This window comes from Bombyx mori, chromosome 16, assembly GCF_030269925.1.
Source record: "Bombyx mori chromosome 16, ASM3026992v2".
Taxonomy (NCBI): domain Eukaryota; kingdom Metazoa; phylum Arthropoda; class Insecta; order Lepidoptera; family Bombycidae; genus Bombyx; species Bombyx mori.
The window spans coordinates 7,338,028-7,354,433 of NC_085122.1; the positions used below are offsets into that span (position 1 = coordinate 7,338,028).

Below are 16,406 nucleotides of genomic sequence, written 5' to 3' on the forward strand. Positions count from 1 at the left end.
TAGGGCCCTCACAAGTTGTCTCCACTTTACCCTGTCTTGCGCTTGCTCCTTGACATCACTCCAGGTCACGTTGGCAGTCCTCATCTCATACTCCACGGTGCGTCGCCAAGTGTGTACAGGGCGACCAGGTCTTCTCCTGCCAAGCGGTCGCCACTCAAACGCGATTGGTGCAGCGTTGACTCCGCTGCGCCGTAGAGTGTGTCCTATCCAACGCCATTTCCGATGAGCAATGTCTTGCGCGATGGGATTTAGCTCACATTTAATCCAAAGGTCTTTATTAGAGATAGTGACTGGCCAGAATATGCGGAGTATCGACCTCAAGCACTTATTTACAAATACCTGCAGTCGGTTCGTGAGTGTCTTGGTCACTCTCCAGGTCTCACATCCGAACAGGAGGACACTTTTGACAATGGAGTCGAGCAGGGTCAGCTTAATATTATTAAGATACAATAATTTATTGATAGTTCAAACATCTGAATTGTTTCCTCCTTCGTTCATCGCGAGTTATAAACGCAATTAAAACTATTTTTACGGCTTAATCTCGCCTATTTATTGTGATTTCGACGTTTTGAATAGTTTACAATTTTCGTGGTCACGGGTGACTGCTCCAGTGGTTTTAATTAAATTTCAATTGGCTTGCAGTAGTACCTACATAATCGTTAATCGAACGATATATTGCTTGTAATTTAAATCAATGAAATATCTAGATATCTATACTTATAATATTATAAAGCTGATTTGTTTGTTTGTTTGAACGCGCTAATCTCAGGAACTACAAAAAAATAGTGGTCGAATTGATAGCCTTCCTCTTTTGAAGTCTTTAACATTTTATTATTCAAAAACATTTTCACTTTCTACATAAATGAAATCGCGGCTAAAATTTAGTATTATGACAAAGTAACTATTCCACGTGGACGGAGTCGCGGGCAAAAGCTAGTATACTTAGTCTGGCCATAAATACTGTTACAAAGGAAAACAACAAAAATCTATGGCAAATAACATTTATTACTTTTACAGTGTGTTAGTTTAATACATAAATATAAAAAAATTTAAAGTATAAAAAGCTTATTCGAAGTGGTCTCTATTGGCTGCAATACAGTCCGTTGAGGCCAGTTATCAATAGAAGCACGCACTCTTTCCATGGGAAAAATTTTCACTGCCAATCGTACGGATTGTTTTAGGACAAATTATCATGGCGTTTAGAGCAAGCCGTACTCTCTAAAACTGACCATAAATCATAATCCAGCGGATTAAGATCGGGACTAGACGACGGCCAGTCTTCAGCTCTGATGAAGTCCGAATCGTTCGTTTCCAACCAAGACTGCGTAGACCGAGCTTTATGACCTGGCGCCGAGTCTTGCTGGAAGGACCATTCTTGATTATTGAACATGGTGTTGTTAAGAGGCTTCACTACCTTTTCAAGAATGGTATCTTGATACACTTGTGTCGATGTTTTGATACCTTTTTCACAAAAGTATGGCTCAGTCACTCCTTTATAGTTAATACCCCACCAAACCATCACTGAAGTCGGATAGTGCCCACGTTGCACTCTGTCGACTAATTGGGAAGCTTCCTTAGACCTTTGAGCATAATTACAGTCATTTAGTTTGTTGAAATGTTACTCAATTGTAAAAATTTTCTCATCCGTAAACAAAAATTTTCTATGACCTCCTTTTGTGTATCGCTTCAGTGTTTCAATTTTACCACCCTATTCTCTTTTAAATTATCAGTTAAGAAATGACCAGTACGTCTCTTATAGGCTGCAAGTCCTAAGTCATCTTTTAAAATACGCGACATGGTTCTAGGTGCTATCTTCATCTCCCGAGATAAAATCTTTTGCTTTCGGACAGGATTTCTTCGAATTCTTTCCCTTACTGCTTTGACCACCTTTTTCGTACGAACACTACGTGGACGGCCAGATCTTTTTCTGTCACAAACAGAGGAGATCTCATTGCACCTATAAATAGCGCGGTACACAAACATTTTACTAATACCAAGCGTATGGAGAGTTTTAAAAATTGCATTTGGCTCCATACCTACTTTGTGTAATGCAATCACAGCGATTCGGTTCTCTTTATCACCCCACTCCATTTTAATATCGCAAAATATTGTACAATGTATTGGCGCCAAAATGAGAAAACTCAATGGGCAATCATATAAAAATGACAGATTCCAAATTCAAATGTAATATTTTGTTTATTTTTAATTGTAACAGTATTTATGGCCAGACTAAGTATAATATAGAGGTGAAAAAAATTAGACAAGTGAAATAATACGTATGAGTATAGATAATAATTGTTCGTTTATGAGAAACTAATCATTTTATTAAAATATGTATGAAAGGTAAATGAAATATTTTAGAATCTATTCATGAATTTTAAAAGGTTAACGCGAGCTTCATTTTGTTTTCCCGATCCTTTTCAAAGTTTTCGTACTGAAATATTTTCGCTTGAATACTACTCAATTAATTGAATTCCTTTTTTGGATTATGTTCGATACAATTAATTTAATATTTACTTAATAATTATAATAAAATTTATGCCTTTGATATTTTCAATGAAGCACTCAAGCAAATTACTATATAGTAATTTTTCGTGATTATTATTTTAATTAATTTTGTATCGCAGTAATTGTCACAGCCCACCTCCGGTTAATTGGTTATTAAAAATCATAAACAAATAGTACTACTGTATGTATAGATTTTTTTTTTATTGCTTAGATGGGTGGACGAGCTCACAGCCCACCTGGTGTTAAGTGGTTACTGGAGCCCATAGACATCCACAACGTAAATGCGCCACCCACCTTGAGATACAAGTTCTAAGGTCTCAAGTATAGTAACGACGGCTGCCCCACCCTTCAAACCGAAGCGCATTACTGCTTCACGGCAGAAATAGGCAGGGTGGTGGTACCCACCCGCGCGGACTCACAAGAGGTCCTACCACCAGTAAAATATATATAACTATACCTAGTATAAGTAGAAATCGGTCAGTGACAATATTGTACATTGATGACATTGTAGAAAATATATGTCTGTTCATGTACTAGTAATTTAGCATTTTCTTGTATATGACAGTAGCTATCATTGAACAGAATTTAATTGGCAGGTGCCTGAATCCCGCTAAAACATTTTCAAGCTTGCTTATACTCGTATATAAGTTCCAATCAATAATACATTCAGACCGTCGGTTTACTGAATAACTTTACCCGCTCAGTGGAAGATCTCTCCTTTGTTGTTTCCCCCAAAGGTATTCTGAGGAATCTTCAATGGAAAGCGTATATTATTATAACAATATTAATCGCTACCAGTGTATTCATATTTTTTTTTAATTAGTGTATGATCTGTTGAAAACATAAATGTCTGTGTACCTCAATTGTAAGAGTTTTCAAATGTAGACATTATACGTACAAACTTATACATATTGTACACGAATTAAATTAATATTTTTTTTTTTTTACGCAAATAAAAGCTACACTGGAATATGGATATTAATCAAAACTTTATATTTATGATTGTTATGTGTGTCTTATGATCGATTCACATCCATCATTTACGTGCCATGCGGTGATGCTTGTTCGCTTATGTGCCCATCTATATACGGTAGGCAGCGGCTTGGCTCTGCTCCTGGCATTTCTGAAGTCCATGGGCGACGGTAACCACTACCATCAGGTGGGCCGTACGCTCGTCTGCCTAAAAAGGCAATAAAAAATAAAAACTTATACAATATGTGTTAATTTTTTACAGATATATGGGGGAAATCGAAACAGCTATTATTAGCCCCTAAAGAAGCATTAAAACAGCACTTTAAAGGTATTTTTTTCTGTTTTGTCATCCGTTTTTTTGTTTAATTGATTGACGAGGTCTATTTGTATCAATAACAAAAATTACAGCTTTTTTTTAGGTTGATTTTAATTCATGCATTTCATAATACGGATTCTATTTTTATTTGATTGCCATTGGCGATTCTTTTAACAATGACGTCAGTGGAACTATATTAAGGTTTTGGAAAAAAATCGAAAAAGTTCTGAACTATCATTCACAAGGATTAAAGATACCCCTAACCCCTTTTACAAGAGCAATGTTCCTAGCAAAACTAATTAGTAAATACTCAATATAAATAAAGTCTTAAGTGAAGTGTCAAAGATTGTCGTTGAGATAGAAATATTTCTCAAGGTTTCATCGCTTTGTGAGTAGCTCACATCTATTATTTTGAAAAGATAAGGCAGTAGCTTTCTATGAGCTTCGCGGGGAATTTAAAATTAACATTATTATTTCTCACCCCCACAAAGATTCTCATCACGAACGCCCCCGCAACTGGTGTAGGGAGTCCAAACCACTCATATAAATATTAGCCTATCCATTAAGGTACATGTATTTTCTACATGGATACCAAGTTTCAAGTCACTCGGATGCATGCTTCAGTAGTTATAACGGAACATCCGTAAAAACCACTGTAGATTTATATATTAGTATAGATATATAATTTGACAGTAGACACAGTAGATACAATATTCAAATGTCGAAGAATAAAACCTTAATCCTCTACAAAAACCTTAAAGTATTCAAACTATTGCCATAAAGAAAAAAGAAAAAAAAGTATTCGAAACGTCAGAAATCATAAAATGAAAATCACAAAACGCGAAATTAAGCCGTAAAAATAACTAGGAACACATATAAAAACTTAATTGACATTTATTTGCCCGGTCTTCATTTAATTGAGAGAAGATACAGTCCGTAACAATTGAAACTTAACGTAATGGATTGTACCATCTGGTATAAAAACAGCCTGTCCTAGAAATAAGTCAGCTGTCAGTCTGCGGTACTTCGTATTTCCTCCGTACATTTTTTGTGATTGATAAGATTTTATGGGCATGTTTTATCCGTCTCCAATCGGACTTGAACCTCGGAAGTGGAGTGGCGTTGCATCAATCATTTTTGATAAAGTGCGAAAAAATAATGTTTAAGAAGAAAATATCATATTACGTTTAGGCCCCTAGCACACGGCGTATTTAAAACGCGCTGCTGTAGATGCCGATTTTTGCGTTTGTGTGAAGCGCGTTTTTATCGCCTATGAAGTGCGTAGGAAGGGGCCTACGCCATTATACAACTTTTTTTTTTATTGCTTTGATTGCTGGACGAGCTCACAGCCCACCTGGTGTTAAGCGGTTACAGGAGCCCATAGACATCTACGACGTAAATGCGCTACCCACCTTGAGATATAAGTTCTAAGGTCTCAAGTTAACAGCCGTCTGGTGTAGTGGTAAGTGACACGGTCACTACACAAGGGGGTCGCGGGTTCGAATCCCGCCAAGGGAAGATATTTGTATGATAAATATAAATGTCTTTTCCAGGGTTATGGATGTATATTAAATATATGTATGTGTATAATAAAAATCTTACATTTATTTCCGTTATCTGGTACCTGTAACACAAGTTCTTTTACGAATTTATCATGGGACCAGTTACGTGGCGTGATTGTTAAAAAAAAAAAGTATAGTTACAACGTCTGCCTCACCGTTCAAGCCGAAACGCATTACTGCTTCACGGCAAAAATAGGCAGGGTGGTGGTATCGACCCGCGCGGACGCACAAGAGGTTCTGCCACCAGTAATTACACAAATTATAATTTTGCAGGTTTGATTTTTATTACACGATGTTATTCCTTCACCGTGTGAAGTCAATCGTGAACATTTGTTGAGTACGTATTTTAGTAGAAAAATTGGTACCCGCCTGGGATTCGAACATCGGTGTATCGCTCAACACGAATGCTCCGGGCGTCTTATCCTTTAGGCCACGACGACTTTTATACTGATCTGATCAAAAAATAGAAGCTAGCTGTAGAAGACTACAAATCGTCTGTATCGCTGTATCTGCGCGTATACGCACAGTAGACGCGCGCTTCACGATCACCGCGTGTGCTTAGGGTTTCAAGGTTCGTTCGAATCTTATACCTTTAAATGAGCAATTCTTATATATATATATATATATATTATATATAATCTGAATCTTGGAAACGGCTCCAACAATTTTCATGAAATTTAGTATACAGGGGATTTCGGGGACGATAAATCGATCTAGCTACGATTTATTGTCAGAAAATGTTGTTTTATTCGTGTTTTCACTTTATAACTCTTCCCGACATCTATTGGCCGATAACAATACTATTTTAACCGCTTTAAAGAAACAACAAGACGGCGTTATAAAAAAAAAATCGAGTAAGGCTCGGTCATCATCTAGTTTCGTTTGAATCGCGTATATGCGCGTCATCTGCGCGTCGACTGCGCGTTTAAAATACGCCGTGTGCTATGGGCTTTATAGCTCAATATAGATTGCACATTAGAGCTAAATTTCGATTTTCCCTGTTCAAACTTAGAAATTGAGTGTACTAGGTTCCGAGATTTCTATACATTTTGATCTATAGTCAAAGTCTTTGATACGAAATGAACACTATCTATTATCTTCTTATCTCATCTCAGACTTTACGCCGCGAATCATAAATAATAAACATTACTAGTAAAAAGAACGTTGGAAAATTCTTTTGAAAAATTCTAAAACTGTTTTATTTGAATTTCAATTCTTTGAAATGACAATTCTTTCTTTGAATTCAAAACTAATTAATACTATTAGTGTCAGGTTTGGTTGTAGTGATCGTTGATGGTCGCTCTGACTCCGGGAGAAGATCAGACGTTGGGTGGGAGAGTGAAAGGAGAGTCGTTTGGTGGGTTGGCCCTAACACATTCTTGGGCCTACGGTCTGTTCTCAACATCTGCAGATTGTCAAGATCTACATACTCCACTCACCCTCGGAATCCTCGTAAGAGGTGCAGCGATTGCCCGGAAAAAAAAAATGGCTGTGGTTCGGATATTTCCCTCTCTCTCTCTCTCTCTCACTCTTTCTCTTTCAGCCCACAGACTTTCACTGCTGGGCATTCTGCATTACTAACGTATGAAGATTAAAGGAAATTTTTCGAGTTGTAATATGTATGTTTTCACTTTGAGGTGTCAAGAATGGTACCAATTCATCTCGTAGAGATCTAAATACTGCATTGCCGAGTCAGTCGAATCCCTTAAACGGATTTGGTACTGGATTTCAGAATCAAACTGTGTTGATAAACTCTTTGTTGTCACAGTCCAGTAGGTTGTTATATACCTACCCTAGTTCCATGTAATGTGTCGATATGCAATAGGAATTTTACCACACATATACATTGGCGTACGTGACCGTCGTGAACGCTGAGACAGAATTGCAACACTCTAGAAACTATGCAATGACGTAAATGGCACATTGACGCGGGGGATGCCGATTCAGCAACTTTACCTCATGAAGCCTCGACAGGAGGTGCGCACTTTTGGACTCACATCATCCGAAGACAGACCAGTAGCAATCATTAAGTTTAAGTTTAATTGTAACCATTTTAATTTTCAATAAACTTTAAATTCATTTTCGACCTTAAGCTCCGGCCTCCGTAGCTTTCTTGTGGTAGAACCTCTTGTGAGTCCGCGCGGGTAGGTACCACCACCTTGCCTATTTCTGCCGTAAAGCAGTAACGCGTTTCGGTTTGAAGGGTGGGGCAGCCGTTCTAACTATATTTGAGACCTTAGAACTTATATCTCAAGGTGGGTGGCTCATTTACGTTGTAGATGTCTATGGGCTCCAGTAACCACTTAACACCAGGTGGGCTATGAGATCGTCTGCCCATCTAAGCAATAAAAAGAAAAAAAATAGGTCAGGCGCTTACAGAGCATTAATGTAAGTGAAATTACAGTACTTGTAAAGTTTACAGATCGAATGCAAGCCATTTCTAGGACGATATGCACCATGTGCTTACTTAACTAATAATAATTTCAAACGATCATTCCACTTCAGCAGCTTGCCATAGAAACGGAACTTCAACTAAAATCATAGCTTAAGACTCAAACGCGAAATTAATAGACTTCGGTTAAACTTTGATTTCTAGCAAATATCCTCCGCTGCTACAGGTGAAGTTATTTTGGCTGTTTGCCAACTCCCAATCCCGGATTTTTAATAAGTAAGTTTCTTTTGGTGACGCTCAGAGTTCTCTGCGAGTTTGATGATGGCCAGAAAGATAAATTCATTCACGAAATTAAAGAACGGCGCAGATTTGACAAGATTTTTAATTTATTTCGTATTCAATTTTCGGCTTTGATGTTACAGACATAAAAAAATATTCATGTTTCACTTCCCTTATACCTCTAAGCTTGCTTATTATGATTTTAAAATTGATGAGTTGCAAAATCTTTTTTGATTCCTACACATAATACAAGACCAATTAATATTAATGTATTGTTTTTATGTGTTATTCTTTGTAGCCGTTACTAGCGCGTGATATGCCTTGCGTTGATGATGCTATACCAGAATCGATACCCGAAGTGCTAAACAGAAGTATACAAAGTTTCCATTAAATTCAATGAAGCATATCCGAGTTTATCAATGTCATAATATCAGAAAAATAATACATTAATAATGACCTACCAATATTCTTTTGGTGTTAAGATCTAATCATTACTCACCCACGGCGTCTTTCCAGAAATATTGTTTTACTTTTACCTTCATGCTTTGAAATAAACCTTCCTCCAAATACATAGATAGCGTGTTCTTCTTCTTCAGACGTGGCTTGAAGCATACATGTGATAGATAACAGTTTAATTGTGCTTAATTAGCATGAGCATTGGCAATACACCTAGCTAGGTGAGCTGTATGCTTTTAGGGAAACAAATAGGGGAAAAAGTGGTTGAAAAACCAAATTTCACCAAATTAGATTTTTCGCTGCCTCCCTGAAAACGGCGCCTGAAACGCATCACGAAATAAATAGAGCCGCGTCTGATTTAGTAAATAAGCGTTCCTTTGAATGGAATAGTCTAGAAAGTCTCGAGATGTCGGAAATGTGCCGGCTAAGTTACGAAAACGACCCGAGGAAATGTCTGCGGATAACAAATTAGACAAGTTAGATCATCTTCGTATCGAGTAATGTTAGTTTAAAGTTAGAAATCGTGTTTGATTTTATTAAATTGCCTCGCAAAACGTACGTTACTTAAAACTTTTACTGGTGGTAGGACCTCTTGTGAGTCCGCGCGGGTAGGTACCACCGCCTTGCCTATTTCTGCCGTGAAGCAGTAATGCGTTTCGGTTTGAAGGGTGGGGTAGCCGTTGTAACTATACTGAGATCTTAGAACTTATATCTCAAGGTGGGTGGCGCATTTACGTTGTAGATGTCCATGGGCTCCAGTAACCACTTAACATCAGGTGGGCTGTGAGCTCGTCCACCCATCTAAGCAATAAAGTAAAATAAAAAAAACTCTCGAAGTCACGCGATTATAGCGTGTTTCATCTTTGGATAGGCATACATTTTTTTATGTCATTTTATAACTCTGGGTTATAAAATATATATAGGTTCTGAGAACCTATTAATTGGGAAACTTACAAATGTTTTTTTAAACACTTATATGACTGCTCTGATAAATTCAAATGTTTCCAGTCCAACATTATATTTTTTATACAATCCCTGCATACCAATAAACATGAGATGGACTACGCGACCAAAACTCGTCCGAAATCCAATTCCTTTACTACAACACAGAAACGTACCTAAATGGCACAGAGCATGCGAATAGATCCTCATTTCGGGTGATGGCATTAAAGAGGTCGAACAAAAGGAACCTCAAGGGAGGCAGCAAAAAAATCGGCATCTCGGCATTGACTTTTTCACGAAATGGACACGGGCCTTCTCATCAGTTCCTTACGTGACTGCTTATAAAATATTAAAGAGGGCATTTATTTTGGCCGGTCAAAATCACGTATCGGTCTTCGTCTTGTAGGATTGAGAGCTTCTAGAAATACTTTCTGCGTAATGTCATTTAATTATCGTTAGGTTTTTTAGGCTGTCCAGTTGGGTGAAATTCTTCGAACAAAAAACAATATGGAATAAAGAAATACTAGAAAATACAATGCCTTCTTTTAATAAATCTACAAAAAAGCGATCTCAAAATTGAATTTATCATTTTCCAATAAATGTCTCCGCAGTTTTAATTAACGACACCGCCCGTCATCTCGGAACTTAACTTCGAATACGATGCTGTAGGAATGTATAAGTTTTATTGGAAAATTAGAAAAGTTCGCTGACTTCCCTCATTTCAGGTGCTTTGCCGAGTAATGGAAGGTATGGCCAACTTTATAGATGAAACGAATCCGGATGAAAAGTTTAATAGTCTTGTCGATGATTTATCCAAGATGTGATTTATGTACATTTTGGCTCTTGTTTTTTTCGGCACTTTTATAACTATATTTTAATACCAAAAGTTGGTGGCGCCGTATAACTGAGTACCGACATTTTTATAGTATAGGTGGGATCGCTTACACATACTTTACTATGGATTCCCATTTGAGGTGTGGATTGAGATTCCTAATTTTCTATTGATGACTGATTAGTTCTCGGCCTGTTTCATAGTACGCGATCACTGACATCGTTTGAAGTCAACTATACCGGGTGCACAGTTGCTGCTAATGACACTTTTCAAACCAGCTCTTTCAGCAAAAATACTATTAACAGACCTTTTTAAATTCACCTAAATCATTCTAAATTAAAAAGTTATGAAACAGAAAGTTCTGAACAGCACTAAAACCATTTCAAGATGTCCCTTTACAATATGCGGAGTTGAAAAAGACCTGTTGAATTGAATTATCCGAGACAAACCATAATCGGACTTAGAGCCTTGTAAATGTAGCTCAGTTTTAATTAAAGCACGTCTTAAAAATCAAGTTTTTATGTCCGTTCGAAGGTCGGTAATATATTTGTCGCGATTTTTTATCAGAAATATTTTTTGTTAAATTTGAACTATCGTTATAAATGTGAATGCCTCGTAAGGGCGCAAACCGACCCCATATATTGTGATAATCATGTATTCCCATTTAATCAGGGGGCCGTAAGTTTGCCCATTAATATAGGCATTTTTTTATGTTATGTTTAATTTATTTCCAGGAGCTATTTAAGTGACTGGGATAGGTCAGGAGTCAGTGAAAATGACGTGGTGCACACAGGACTGATTATAAAAAAAATGTGAATATGTCAACTCTGTCTTGGGTCGGTCTTTAAATGCCTATAAGTAAGTATGAGATGTCAATTTTAACTACAACCAACTATATAAGTAATTAAAATACAATACATAACTATTTGGTTTAGCCATCGGAATATATTCATATTACCTATGTTATTGCATGCATCAAATTTGGATATTTCTTAGTGTTGATTCAATTCTGCATTTTAAAATTGAATAGAAATAGATATCGTTTACGACGAATTTGATTTTAAACGTTGTTCAAGTGCTTTGTAAATTGTTTAATGAAATTTAATTTACAGCACTGTGTTGTAGCACTTATTGTTCAAAATTTAGGATTTGCTAAAATAGCTTCTTGTTTTTACTGTGTAACAAATTTTTACTACAAGATGTGCTTTCCGGTTTCACTTATAAATTTCTAAATCAAAAAGAACACAACACATAATATTATAACAACAAATAATAATTTATGTATAAAATTTTTAATTATAATGTCGTCCATATTATTATTACCATTGTATCCGTTTTAGTGGGACGATGTTGATGTGCTTAATTGTAATATACATTGTGAGCTTCAATACTGCAATGTAAGCTAGGTTTATATTTGGAAAGCATCGACCGAAATAGAGAACAGCAATTTCTGAAACCGCTTCGTTTTCTCTTTAAAATGTTTACAACGTAGTGTTGTTACGTATGGTAACACAGTTTGAACAACTTCTGTAGTGACAAATTCCATATTTTTTCAGCTTTATTTTTTATTGCTTAGATGGGTGGACGAGCTCACAGCCCACCTAGTATTAAGTGGTTACTGGAGCCCATAGACATCTACGACGTAAATGCGCCACCCACCTTGAGATATAAGTTCTGAGGTCTCCAGTATAGTTACAACGGCTGACCCACCCTGCAAACCGAAACGCATTACTGTTTCACGGCAGAAATAGGCCGGGTGGTGGTACCTACCCGCGCGGACTCACAAGAGGTCCCACCACCAGTGAGCTGTTATATAACACAGCTTTATAGTAGACAGAAGTACCACTTGTTGTTTTGTACCACAGGAATTGTTCGAGATGATACCGGCATCTCGTTTTTACCATCGCACCGCCCGCCACCGGAGTAGAGTTCATCCATACTACCTGGAGCCACTGCGGTCATCCACAGTGCGTTTCCAGAGGTCTTTTTTGCCACGTACCATCCGGCTATGGAATGAGCTCCCCTCCACGGTGTTTCCCGAGCGCTATGACATGTCCTTCTTCAAACGAGGCTTGTGGAGAGTATTAAACGGTAGGCAGCGGCTTGGCTCTGCCCCTGGCATTGCTGAAGTCCATGGGCGACGGTAGCCACTCACCATCAGGTGGGCCGTATGCTCGTCTGCCTATAAGGGCAATAAAAAAAAAAAAAAAAAACTTCATTGTGTAAGACTAATCAACATAATGACGTTCTGGATAAAACTAATAGCAAAATACAATTAATAGATGCGCACACTACGTAATACTTAAATTGTTATAATAATAAATTATTGTTAACTTATTTTAGTATTATTGGTAAACATTATTGATATTACCAAATAGAACTCAAGTTTCTTGGAACGTGCTCCGATGTGAACTAGTTAATTGCGAATAATGAAAATACTCGTAGCTTGTAGCTCGTAGCTTTAAGGTGGGTGGCGCATTTACGTTGTAGATGTCTATGGGCTCCAGTAACCACTTAACACCAGGTGGGCTGTGAGATCGTCCACCCATCTAGGCAATAAAAAAAATTATATGATAAACAACCAACTTTGTTGTATAAACAAATTAAGCAAAAATTACTCATAGTTGCTTATTTGTAATAATCATAATTTTTTATCTGGTCAAAGGATTATAATAAGATTGATAAGATAATAAAGATATAATAAGATTAATTTAGTCATGTAACAGAAGATGAGACTCTTCTTTGCACATGTTATGGTGGCAACGTCGTCAATATTAATAATATCTTCATCCTTAAGTAATTGTGCATTCTCATTTGAAAGGTGACACAGCTATGGTAACAGTTTGATTGAGATTTTAATTTTATATCTCGGTAATTAATTAAAATCAAATGGGCTGTGAAAACAGTTATCCATTGTAACTATTTTTCATCATAATCAAAATAATAAGAACTAGTTAATTTGCTAGCTGTCCTGTTAGATGTTCGTCGTAGCCGTGTGTCACGTGTTTTGGGGACAACCAACTATTTTCCTTCGAACCACTATCGGAAATTTTTGTAATAGTGTTTGGATTATTTCTTTCTCAAATACGCTGTGAAAAGTTTAATACATATTCTCGTCTTTTCATGTAAAATTTTTAAGTGTACAAGAAAATTTTAGATTGCAATTTGCGATGTTCAGTGCAGCCGTTAGTTTAATCATATACTTACCTAACTGTTGTTGGCGGTTTTCACTGATGTGCCATCTATTGATCATATTTTTTTTTATTGCTTAGATTGGTGGTCGAGCTCACAGCCCACCTGGTGTTAAGTGGTTACTGGAGCCCATGGACATCTACAACGTAAATGCGCCACCCACCTTGAGATATAAGCTCTAAGATCTCAGTACAGTTACAACGGCTGCCCCACCCTTCAAACCGAAACGCATTACTGCTTCACGGCAGAAATAGGCAGGGCGGTGGTACCTACCCGCGCGGACTTACTAGAGGTCCTACCACCAGTAACGTATCAACGTTTAATTCATAAGTGTCTTTGTAAATGAAAACTTGAAATGATTACGTTCAGTTTTTTATGAGAAAAAAATACACCGCGAGCAATATGGCATACTTTTTGCGGGATTAATTTCAAAGTTGCTTTTAAGGTTTTTCATTGTAGACGGGAAAAAATGAGATTTTCTCGCAGGGCCATCTGGATGCTTTGTGCAAGAGATACTGTAATCGGGTTTAAGCATCTATGCATATTTCAGTATACACGCGAAAATCCTTGCTCATTTTAGAGTTTGAAATTAAAATGCTTTCTGTACGTTTCGCATTTTTAGAACGAAAGCAACGAAAATGCTTAAACTTTTTTCGCTTTCGACTTTGCACATTAAAATTCCAATTAACTATTTCTCAGTATCCGAGGTGAAATGGAAATGTTTTGGATTTTTTTCCGCATTTTCTAAAGTTTTATTTTCACGAATTTTATTAAAAACTAGCTGACCCGGCAGACTTCGTAGTACCTTAATTGATAAATAAAATACCTAAACTTCTGTATAAAATAAGCATAAAACAAACAAAAGGAATCCGTCCGACGGGGGACACATCAAAGCAAAAACAAAATTGTAATTTTTATTTGATTCCGAGCATTTTCATATTTATCTACCTTTTAAACCTTCTCTGGACTTCCACAAATAATTCAAGACCAAAATTAGCCGAATCGGTCCAGCCGTTCTCGAGTTTTAGCGAGACTAACGAACAGCAATTCATTTTTATATATATAGAAGATACATCGTATTGTTTATGGTTGATATGGCATAGCATCCGTACTGATTTTCCTAACGCGAAAAAGCATGTATTCTAGTTCGAAATGCCATAAAACTCTTATATTATATGAGCCCATCTTATACATATATCAACCACTTGTGTTTCGAGATCTCTTAGCCTGTTTTCTTAAATTTTGATTAAATAGCTCACCGACAATAAGAGTTGATTTACAAAAGCCGTACGAGTTTTGAGGATTCTGCTTACGTAATTATTTGTAAAGCACGGTCAAAACTTGAAACATGAAGTCAAAATACGCCAAGATTTCAGGGAAGTTTTATTTTTCTAGTGAAGCAGAACTGCATTGCCGATGTGAGTGAGTTTGGATGAAGTTGCGCGGTAATTACTTTCGATTCTTATTTAATATTCTTGATACGAAAACTTGATCTTGTCTTTACACATGCATTTTCAATTACTTGTGGTCCCGCAGTAGTCGAAATTCGACTATAATTTATTGAAATAATATAACACTCTTATGATTATATTGTCAAAGACTATACTTCTATAATCACTTTCACTGGTGGTAGGACCTCTTGGGAGTCCGCACGGGTAGGTACCACCACCCCGCCTATTTCCGCCGTGAAGCAGTAATGCGTTTCGGTTTGAAGGGTGGGGCAGCCGTCGTAACTATACTTGAGATCTTAGAACTTATATCTCAAGGTGGGTGGCGCATTTACGTTGAAGATGTCTATGGGCTCCAGTAACCACTTAACACCAGGTGGGCTGTGAGCTCGTCCACCCATCTAAGCAATAAAAAAAAAACACAGATTTCAGCAAGGCTACACTATAGAAAAATAATATTAAAGACAAACAATATTAATCCATTCTCACTTTGACCAGACTTTAAGCAATAAGAAGAGTTTGACAATAAACAAATAGTATGCATGAGTGTGTGTGTGTCAAATACACGGAGTAGTGTGTGTTATGTTTTTTTTATTGAATTAATGTATTTTTTATACATAATTTAAAAAAAATATTAACATTCTGCACTCCTTCTCTATATTCTATGTAAGTGTGGGAAATTTCATACTCCTCCGTCGGCACAATTTTCGTCAAAAGGGGTACAAAGTTTTTGCTTCACGCATTAATAGATAGATGTACCGATGAAAATATTTAAGTTCATCATAATCCTTTACATTTCATTGTCCATATTCAAAGCCAATGTGACAAAAACTAATTATTATACACTAGTAACAAGTAATTAGTTAGTACGATAGGCGATATTATTACTAAAAATATTTTTTTTACAAATAAACAGTTAAAAAAAGTTGCTTAGAAAAGTTTTGTGTAATTCAAATTCTAAGACGTAAATATGAAATCTCATTTATATGTTGTTATTATAATAAGCATTTACGTGACTTTCATTTTACAGTTTACAGTTACAGTTTACAGTTACAGTTTACAGTTACAGTTTACAGTTACAGTTTACAGTTACAGTTTACAGTTTACAGTTACAGTTTACAGTTTACTTTTTACAGTTTGTAATTCCAGTCCAGTCCCACATAAGCTTGCCCTCTCCCCCGATGATAATGGCGATGATAATGAAGAATTTCAGTTACAGATTTTGCAAAAATAGAAGAAAAACAGACATTTTTTTACTAGTTTATAATGATCAAACATTAGCACGTTTTGCTGTCGTTTTTGATATGAATAAAACTTCTCTATATGAATTGATTGACTTGCTCCCAATTTCATGGGCTGTCATTATTGCGGAAACCGAATATTTTTTTCTAGATAAAGCTTCTTCTAAGTTACCCCGTATAACATTAGAGAACTGTCAAAGAAAATCCTCTCAATATCGGTCCAGCCAGTCCGGAGATTAGCCGACGCAAACAGAATCAGTTACAGA

General features: G+C 36.6%; 1 protein-coding gene across 4 annotated transcripts in view; it reads left to right on the forward strand.

Moving 5' to 3' along the window:
* Positions 1 to 16,406, forward strand: part of LOC105842037 (TWiK family of potassium channels protein 9) — a 372,737-nt gene that overhangs the window by 185,817 nt on the left and 170,514 nt on the right. For 2 of the 4 annotated variants that reach the window (XR_009975200.1, XR_009975199.1), the window contains exons 2-5: positions 3,743 to 3,808; positions 10,994 to 11,117; positions 14,847 to 14,896; positions 16,036 to 16,223. The exons of 1 other annotated variant lie outside the window; for it this stretch is intronic. The gene's annotated coding sequence lies outside the window, so the exon portion shown is untranslated. Of the gene's footprint in view, positions 1 to 3,742; positions 3,809 to 10,993; positions 11,118 to 14,846; positions 14,897 to 16,035; positions 16,224 to 16,406 lie in introns of those variants that run through there. One more of the 4 variants, XM_038016239.2, reaches the window with a different exon arrangement.